Raw genomic sequence first — 10546 nt, 5'->3', positions numbered from 1 at the left:
AGGTCCCACCGAGATTTGAACTCAGATCGCTGGATTCAGAGCCCAGAGTGCTAACCATTACACCATCGAACCTTGGCGTGTGTCAACTTTTCCCATGAGCAGCAGGATTTAAGTCATTGAGTCCAGAAGCATGATAGCAAGGATTTAAGTCATTGAGTCCAGAAGCACGATAGCAAGAAGCAGATGAAGCCTTTGCTTTTTAAGCCCATGTTTCCCCAATTCCGACTCGGAATTGAGAGTGCCAATTTCACCGCCACGTCAGCAGTTGCGCATCACCTCTGTTTTTTCCCTCCCTTCCGCAAAGAACCTAAAAAGGTTTCACCGAGATTTGAACTCGGATCGCTGGATTCAAAGCGCAATTTTTTGATTAAATCTACAATTAAAAGGTAGCCAGTGCAAAGTTGCCAGCAGAGTGGAAATGCGTCCTGTTTTTTTGTGGTCATTGGAAATCACGCTGCAGCACCTGCACACGTGCTAGGGATCGCGCCTCGTCTTTGTCTTTGAGAGCGATGGACACCTTCTCTCCATCATCGAGGGGAATTAGCTCAAATGGTAGAGCGCTTGCTGCGCAAAAGAAGGGGCCCAATCTTTGCGCCCCCGCACACAAGCCAAAAAGAAGCGAAAAACAAGAATTTGCCCACAAATTTCCCCTGCAACATTATTAGGGCTATATTCCTGTGCGTTATGAAGGAGTTTTAGTCACATTTGAAACAAGTCACCCTCCGCGGGCTGGATTCGAACCCGTGTTCTGCGTGTGATCAACTGCGCCTGCGTCTTCATTTATCTATGACATCATTATATTGATTTATATTTTTGTTGTGTGTATTATTATTATTTTTAAATATTGCACATTACATGTAGTTGATTATTTAATAAAATGAATAAAAATGGAGGGATATGATTTGATTGACATGATTTATCAGATTTGTTTTAAGACACTTCAAATGTTTTATTAAATGTTTTTTTTTGTGTATATTATTTTTTAAAAATTGCATATTACATGTTGTTTATGATTGAATAAAATGAATACAAATGTTTCTTCAAATATGTGTGTTTTTTGTGAGGGATATGATTTGATTGATATGATTTATTAGATTACTTTAAGACACTTTAAATGTTTTATTAAAATGAATACACACAAATATTTCAATGACACTTAAAATGTTTTATTAAAATGAATACACAAATATTTAAATGACACTTTAAATGTAAAAAAACAAATATTAAAATGAATACACACAAATAATGAAATGAGTACACAGACACAAACACACATATATACATATATATATATATATATATATATATATATATATATATATATATATATATATATATAGGACAATATGAAAGACTGGGTGGAACCATGTACAGTAATATATACAAAATATATACAGGAAAAAAGCAAATTGTTTATTGAGGAGGTGGAGTTTGGCTTGTATTTTGCTGGCGCTGTTCTGCCAACCAGTCATCTAAAGATTTTCCATTTGAGGCACGCAAGCAAAATGTGGCATTACCATATCGGCTATGGCCAAACTCTTTGGTTTTGGGCTGCCCACATTTGCTGCACATGTTAAAGGTTACCCCTCGCACATACTTCCTCTTATGGACTCCGCTTTCCGTCTCCTGGGCCCGCCGGCGCCTGTTCCTCTGGGTGTAACGGGAAACAGGAGCAGCAGACACAGGAGCAGGTGGAGCTGGTCCTGCACCGGATGTTGAAGCACCAGAAGGTGGAATCACCATTGACACGGTCATGTCTGGGTTAAGGACTAGTGACAATGACCCAGGTGCTGAAATGGGCTGCACAACTCCTGATGCTGTGGGGGCAGGTGCAATGGGGCACACCATGGTGGTGGCAGCAGCAAGCCGTCGACCTGGTCGCAGAAGAGGAGCCTGTCCTTCTCGATTTGGCGGAAGGGTAAATGTATGTTTTGGGCGTGAGGTCGATGCCGCTTCATCCAATTTTTCCCTCGGTGGAGGAAGCTGTGTATCAGCCACAGCAATTGGGTCAGGTGGAGTCAGTCCCTGAGCGAGGACACTCATTTCCTGTTTTTTCTGCTGCCGTTGAAACCTGAAAATAAATTACATGTATTATATATATGTTTAAAAAAGTATTCAGTTAATTTGAAGAAAATAATGTGCCTTGCTTACCACTGAATGAGTGTCTTCTGGTTTAGCTCAAACAGCTGGATCATTGTTTCATCCATCAGCCTGTGATTGTTAAGCACCAGCTCTCGGATGTGGTGGTAATCCGAGAGGATTTTAGACCACCTGGGGCGGCAAACTCCAGCCTTCTTGGTCGGCGACTTGTGTAAAGCACACAGCTTTGTACAAATGGCCTCAACCAAGCGGCTGGTGCTGGGCCACTGTGCTGGTCCCCCGGGATGTCCAATCAGACACCGTTTTACACTCTCCACACCCAGTGTGACTCCGGACCGCTTTGGTGCCTTAAAGCGTCCATGTGTCAGCTGAGGCTGATGTCGAGGCTGATAGTTGACCCGCTGTTTGTCTATGTCATGGAGAGCTGTCCACAGCTGAATGGCCTCTGTCACCTGCAGGTCAGTGAGGTAAGGAGCCTCACGAAGAACAACCAGGTAACCTGCCATATCCTGGACCTTGTCCCACCCAGCAATGCCATCGGGCCCAATGACTGCTCCCTAGTAAATTCAGATTAATGTTAATATATGTGGAATAAAACGAGATTGAAATTAAATAAAGCCCTTAAAGTGTTTTACCTGAGCCTCGTCGGAGAAACTGCTTCCAGTGTCAGATGGCTGTGACAACACTGAAGGGGCAGGGGCAAGATGGTGTCCTTCTCTAGTTGATGTGGATGGCTCAGCCAGTGACACGTCAGCCATTGATACATCAGCCAGTGATGCTGGGGACTGAGGCTGAGGCAAAGATGAGGGGCTGTTTGCGAGATCATGGCAGGGGTCATTCTCGTACAGCACTGGAACTGTGATGTCCTCCGTGATCTCTTCCTCAAACCCCTCATCTTGCAGGTCTTGGTCATCAATTTCCTCCACCAGCCTGTCTTCATGGCACTGCCATATGACCGGATGGAGGACGCTCCTTTTATGGCATCTTCCATCCGGTCATCATTCCAACGCATCAAGCCCTCAAGGAGATAGGCTTGAAAATGCGCATCACTGGCACTGGTTCCTAAAAGTAAAAAAAAAAAAAAAAAAAAGGGTTTTATATGTCACATATGTACAATATATTTACTACACATGAGGTGCTATGAAGTAGCTGGTTACATGTAATAGAGTTATGTAATTACATAAAAAAATTATTGTCATTATAACCAGAGTTATTAGTGATTTGTGAGGCAAGACAGCTTTGTCAATGCTTTTATGACATCAGAAAAGAACTGTAAAAGTGTGACATTTATTAATGTGACATTAATTTAACGTAATGGAAGCAGTTACAGTGCTTATATTTTTTTACAGAAAAATTACTAATCCATATGTATGTAATACCTGGAATAAAACGGTTCAGGTGGAGGTGGAATGACTCCAAGGAGGTAGAGCCTCGAGCACACCTGTAGCAGCACAGCTCCACACCGCCTTTCTTCAGTGTCCCCTTCTTTATGTAGAGCGGAAAGTGCTCTGGGTCTTGGATACACTGTACATGCTTCCGCTGTTCTTTCCATATCTGCTGGATCCGTTCATGGTTCAGAAGTGGAACTCCCAGAGTATCCTTCCCGTCCGCACTGTCAAACTGATCAATCAGTGACCCAATTAATATGGTGGTCTCCTCCTCCCCCCTGGTCCTCCTCCGGCAGTGCAGTGCCAACTCCCTCCGGTTAATGCGAGCACTGACCGCCTTTTCTGAGATGTAGCCAGACTTCTTTGCTGCCAGCTCACCCTCCTTTGCACGGCGAAGAGCAGCCACATCCTCTGAATCCCACTGGAATATGGACATGGATAGACGTGCCATGAAGATCCCATAGAGCGGATGAGCCTCTGTCGTGACACCTGCAGCAAATCGCCGCATGAAATGCCAGATGTCCAGGCGCACTTCAAGCTCATCCCACTCCGAAAACATGGCCTTCACCTGAGACTGGCCGTGCTGACTGCAGCAATCTCTGTCCACGTACATCACCTTTGGGGATGCCTCTCCTGCCTCTCGGTAGCGTTTCATTAGGCCAGCTGCCATGGGGTCCAGTGCATGTCCCTCGGTGGCTGTTAGGACAGAGACAAGGACTTGGCCGTGTTCGTTACCAACATTTGTGCACCAGGCAGCTGTTCCTGAAGCAGCACCGGCAAGCTTTTTTGTGACCTATTGAAGAAAAAAAAGATTTTTAAAAACAAAACAAAATAAAAACTCATAACTGTGCATTATGTACACACACACACATATATCCATATCTGGACAATTTCTGGATATAAACAGGGCTGTGATACCTTTTTTGTGGAGTCCATCTTGAGAACACAGCCAAATACAGATGTTATTTTGGCCTTGACCTCGTCCAGTCGCCCCAGAACATCCCTGGCGTACACAGCTAACAGCCACTTAGGTTTAGGAAGGGCAGGTAAAAGGGGAGGCTCAGCAAACACAGGAGGCTGCACAAGGGAGGACCTTGTGAATGGTTCACAGGCAGTCAGGTACTGCAGGACACGCTGTGTCCATGCCTCAGTGTGTTGTTCCATCAGCTTCTTGTAGAGCTGAGTCACACTGTTGCCCAGTGTCCTCTCCCTCATCATCCTCACCACCCGGTTGTCACATGAGTATCTAAAGAAACAACAGTATAATCATGCAAATGCTTTGGTTGGAAAAAATAACACAAATAAAAGCGCCTGATAATGAATGATTGTCATTATGAATTACCTGTATGTCAGCAAAGCTGGAAACTGACTGCGGTGGCCCATATCCAGCTGTCCTAAGATGTCCTCATTCCAAGCTGGATACTTCTTTTTGCAGCGTTTGCACTCCAGATACTCAGTGGCAAGGTCATACCACCCATCAATGTCCAAGACCTTGCGCACGGTACGGTAAAGTCCTGCCGCTGTAAGTCTGTGCTTACCACAGTCTGGGCGAACGCAGACAAGAGGAAACAACCACATCTTTAGCGGCATCCATAAGAAAATGGGCCGACAGAAGAAGAGGTCAGGTGAGGCGGGTGGCTGGGTGTTTATTAAAGGGGGCTGAGGAGGATACCACCAAAGCTTCAGCTGGGACACTATTTCCGGCTTTCCGGTTCGCATGTTGGCCTTAAACAGTGTGTTCCGGATCCACTCATGCTGGAAAGGTGGAAGATGATCTCTCCAGTGACTAGGAAGCTCAGCTGGTGGCTGATGATGAGGAAGAGCTGGTGTCTGTGCTGTTTCCGCTGATGGAGACGGACCGGCACAGGCCTCTGAGTGAACAGTAACATAAACAATATAAGGATGACTGTTATTTGATAGTAATATGCCATAAATGCAGTCCACAAACAGCCGGCGAAGCAGTAATTTTAAACAAGTATTAATAATAATTATGATTATATTTAGGAATAACAGTGAAGAAAATGGTATTAGTGTCAAGAAGCAAAGAACACAGTGTACACTTTATTGATGTAAGGAATATGGGATCAATATAGCTCTTTGAGAATGATGATTAGATGGAATGAAAGAAGGAAAATGAGTCGTGATGAATTCAGTAAAAAAAAGTATGATGCCCACAGACATGAAGCATGCACACAGACACAATAAGGAAAAACTGTTCCTCTAATTATTAGAACAATGAATCTCCACCATCCTGTCTGCTCAGGTTGAGTGAGTGAGAAGAGCAAGCGGTGTGAAAAAGTTATCCAGTGATTGTTTAGCAACAGGTAAGTTCGGAAACGCAAATAAATACACTGACACCTTTGGACATCCTTAAGGTTTGGAAGAAGTGCACTCAAAGAATGCCTCCCGCTTGAGGCATGATGTCACATAGTTCTGTATTGTAAACAAAAAATATTTAAAAATGTTTATTTATTTTCAAAAATAATGATTCTCAGTGGGTTTCCACAAAACATTCTTATAATATTTGCATTTGTGTCATATGCCACACCTGTATTTAGCTGTGCTTCACATTGTGATGCAGCAAATACCAGCTCCTCATCATCATCTTCAGCAGTGGGAATGGAAGTGCCTGGAGCACAAATGTTAAAACTATTACTGTGATCAATACATGGAGACAAACAAATAAATCTACTGCAGGATCTAGAAAAAATCTAATTGTTATTAAAACAAAAAATCTCGCTATTAGTGAACAAAAACAATTTCTAAAGCTAGGTCTTCTAAACATTAGATCGCTCACACCTAAGGCGGTTATTGTAAATGAAATGGTCACAGATAATAATTTCGATGTTCTGTGCCTTACTGAAACCTGGCTTAAACCAAATGATTATTTCGGTCTAAATGAGTCTACTCCGCCAGGATACTGTTATAAGCATGAGCCCCGTCTGATCGGTCGTGGCGGCGGTGTTGCAACAATCTACAGAGATATCCTTAATGTTACTCAGAAAACTCGTCATAGGTTTAATTCGTTTGAAGTGCTTGTGCTAAATGTTACGCTCTTAGATGTAAGAAAAAAAATCCCTATTATCTCTAGCATTGGCTACCGTATATAGACCTCCAGGGCCTTACGCCAATTTCCTAAAAGAGTTTGCTGACTTTCTATCAGATCTTTTGGTCAACGTCGATAAAGCATTAATTGTTGGAGATTTTAACATACACGTAGATAATTTAAATGATGCGTTAGGGGCTGCGTTTACAGATTTATTAAACTCCTTCGGGGTCAAGCAAAACGTCACCGGACCAACTCATCGTCTTAATCATACACTCGATTTAATTATATCATATGGAACCGATCCAACCGATATAGATATCATTCCACAAAGTGATGATGTCACTGACCACTACTTGGTAACTTGCATATTACGCACTGCTGTAATATGTCATGCTGCGCCACGTTATCGACCAGGTAGAACAATTCGTCCATCCACCATAGATCATTTCTCAAATAGCTTATCTGATCTGTCCCAGCTGCTGCCTGAACCCAAACAAACAGATGAATTAGACGAACTAACTAGCACTATGAGCAACATTCTCTCTAGAACATTGGATATTGTTGCACCCATTAGATTAAAAAAGGTCAGAGAAAAAAGTATAGCACCATGGTACAATAATACTACGTATGTTTTAAAGAGAGAAACCCGTAATTTAGAGCGTAAATGGAAAAAAACTAATTTAGAGGTCTTTAGAATCGCGTGGAAAGACAGTATGTCACTTTATAAAAAGGCACTTAAAACGGCCAGGGCTGAGCACCTCAGCAAATTAATAGAAAACAACCGAAATAATCCAAGGTTTTTATTTAATACCGTGGCTAGACTACCAAATAAACAGACGTCGTCTGAACAAAATACCTCGTTACAGTTTAGTAGTAATGATTTCATGAACTTCTTCACCGAGAAAATTGAAAGCATCAGAATCAAAATCGTAAACGTTCGATCTTTGCTCGCGCCTTATAATTCGGCCGCAATTATTACCCCGCAAGAACAATTACAATGCTTTACAACCATAGAACAAAAAGAGTTAAATAAACTTATCACTTCATCTAAAACAACAACATGTTTATTAGATCCTATACCAACTGAACTACTGAAAGAAGTGTTACCTGTAGTGGAAGAGCCTCTTCTCAATATTATTAACTCATCTTTATCTTTAGGTCATGTTCCAAGAACGTTCAAGCTGGCAGTTATAAAACCTCTTATTAAGAAACCACAATTAGATCCAAATAACCTAGCAAATTACAGACCCATTTCAAATCTTCCATTTATGTCAAAAATATTAGAAAAAGTTGTGTCCGCTCAACTCGGCTCTTTCTTGCAAGAAAACGACATCTATGAAAAGTTTCAGTCTGGATTCAGGCCACATCATAGCACTGAAACTGCGCTTGTTAGAATCACAAATGATTTACTTTTAGCTTCGGACCAAGGCTGTATCTCAGTACTAGTTTTACTTGATCTTAGTGCTGCGTTCGATACTATAGATCACACAATACTCTTAGATCGACTGCAAAATTACACTGGTGTTCAAGGACAAGCATTAAGCTGGTTCAGGTCATACTTATCTGACCGCTACCATTTCGTCTACTTAAATGGAGAAAAATCGATTATAACTTCGGCAAACTATGGAGTGCCGCAGGGATCTGTGTTAGGCCCTTTATTATTCTCAATATATATGCTGCCACTTGGTAATATTCTAAGGAAACATGGAATTAGTTTCCATTGTTATGCTGATGACACTCAAATATATATTTCCTCACGGCCAGATGAATACGCTAAATTATCCAAATTGACAGATTGTGTTAAAGATATAAAAGATTGGATGACGCATAATTTTCTTTTATTAAATCCAGACAAGACAGAGGTAATACTTATCGGTTCTAAAAACCGTCCACAAAACCTTTCACAGCACGACTTTAACATAGTAGGATGCCCTGTTACTCTATCCGCTACAGTAAAAGACCTGGGTGTTACATTAGACTGCAACCTGTCTTTTGAAAAGCATATTTCATATGTTACAAAAACAGCCTTTTTCCACCTTAGAAACATTGCTAAGTTACGTAATATGCTATCAGTCTCTGATGCAGAAAAGTTAGTTCATGCATTCATGACCTCGAGACTAGATTACTGTAATGCTTTATTAGCTGGTTGTCCTGCATCTTCAATAAACAAGCTACAGTTAGTCCAAAATGCAGCCGCTAGAGTTCTTACTAGATTAAGAAAATATGATCATATAACACCGATTTTATCATCACTTCATTGGTTACCTATAAAGTTCCGTATTAATTACAAGGTATTGCTTTTGACTTATAAAGCTCTAAATGGTTTAGCTCCAGTCTATTTAACGGATCTTCTATCGCCTTACAATCCATCGCGCTCTTTAAGATCACTAGATTCGAGGTTTCTGGTCATTCCTAGGATATCCAGATCCACCAAAGGAGGCAGAGCATTTTCACATTTAGCTCCGAAGCTCTGGAATAGCCTTCCTGATATTGTTCGTTGCTCAGACTCGCTCTCCCAGTTTAAAACTAGACTGAAGACGCATCTATTTAGCCAGGCATTCATATAAATTTTTTATCTTACAGTTACTGTAAATTCGGCCTCTAGTTCATAAACGCCAGAGGAGAACTGGCCCCCGACTGAGCCTGGGTTCTCCCAAGGTTTTTTTTCTCCATTGGGTCACCTGATGGGGTGTTAGGACACCATTAGGTCACTGGATGGAGTTTTTCGGTTCCTTGCCACTGTTGCCTTTGGCTTGCTCAGTTGGGGATATTCAAATTAATTAACCAATCATACCATTGATCAGCTCTACCAAACTTGGATGTCTTTTTTCCAGTAATAAACAAACATTAAGTTGTTTTGATTGATACTGTGAAGCAGCTTTGATACAATCTGTATTGTGAAAAGCGCTATATAAATATATTTGACTTGACTTGACTTGACAAACATATGTAAGATGTTGCTTACTTACCAGTAGCGAAAAGCTGCTTTGGGACCAAATGTTTGGCTGGGGGTTCTGCTGCCGGAGGAGGTAAAGTGGACTGCAGTAATGGATCTGGAAACAACAAGTGGACAAGTTTGCCATGACGATAAATGAATACATGTAGAACTGCTGTAGGGAAAATTCTATATTTACACTCCTACTCACAGGGTTTAACTGGTGACATTACTTTTTTTGCCAGCTGTGAAGGTGACAAATGTTTGCCACGCGCCAACAGTGCTTTCACAGTGGCGGTCTGCTGTAAATCAGTTTGGATGGCTGTAGGTGGACGTGCAGAGGCACTAGAGGTTGCAGGTGGACGTGCAGAGGTACTGGAGGCTGCAGGTGGACGTGCAGGCTGATGTACACTGGTGCCCATATCAGAAGCCCGTCTTTTCAGGACATACGCCTTGAAAATGGCCATGTTAGTGTTGGGCCTGGCATCTGCCTTAACCAAGTACCTGATGAGGGATTCGGCCTCATTGCTCTGGTCTTCATAAACATCCTTCATGGACCGGCCCTGAAAGTCACCAAACTCCACCATCAAGCAGCCCTGGTCTCCAGTTGCCCGGGCTTCTGCTTGCATTTCCTGCTTCCTCTTATACTTCTCTACTTCTTCTGCCATCTCTCTAATATGAGAAGTGTACTGTAGGAACAGTTGTTTATTTTCTGACAGGGGGGTTGTCTGCGCTTTCTCACTGGAAATGCTGAGCACCAAATACACTGCGTACCCCAGAGAGTTTTCCAGGAGCCATCTAAATCTCTGACCCTGGTACATCCCAAACTGAAGTTTGCAGTGAGCCAGTACTAAAAACTGGTCACTGGGATCTCCACCGTTTGTGCAGACAAAAGTACTTGCCTCTGCCAGCACCTCCTCCTTCGATTTGGCCCTTCCAGACACCACATTTTGAAGTTGCTTCGCCTCCGCCGATGGCGCCATGAGGAGACGGTTTGATGTTGCTGACTGGCGACGAAAAACGGGGTATGCGTACATTTTCTGAAATGAAAATCAGAAAGAGACTATTACCTGT

The 10546-nt window shown here is 42.3% G+C and overlaps 1 non-coding gene across 1 annotated transcript; it reads right to left on the bottom strand.

Moving 5' to 3' along the window:
• trnaq-cug (transfer RNA glutamine (anticodon CUG)) lies at nt 1-72 on the bottom strand. Its single transcript has one exon. It is a non-coding gene; the product is annotated as a tRNA-Gln (tRNA).
• Between the last annotated feature and the right edge of the window lie 10474 nt (nt 73-10546).

This window comes from Siphateles boraxobius, unplaced genomic scaffold (assembly GCF_051911475.1).
Source record: "Siphateles boraxobius isolate OS27281-9 unplaced genomic scaffold, OSU_SipBor_1 19, whole genome shotgun sequence".
In the NCBI taxonomy this organism is placed as follows: domain Eukaryota; kingdom Metazoa; phylum Chordata; class Actinopteri; order Cypriniformes; family Leuciscidae; genus Siphateles; species Siphateles boraxobius.
This window is presented reverse-complemented; position numbering and strand designations above follow the sequence as displayed.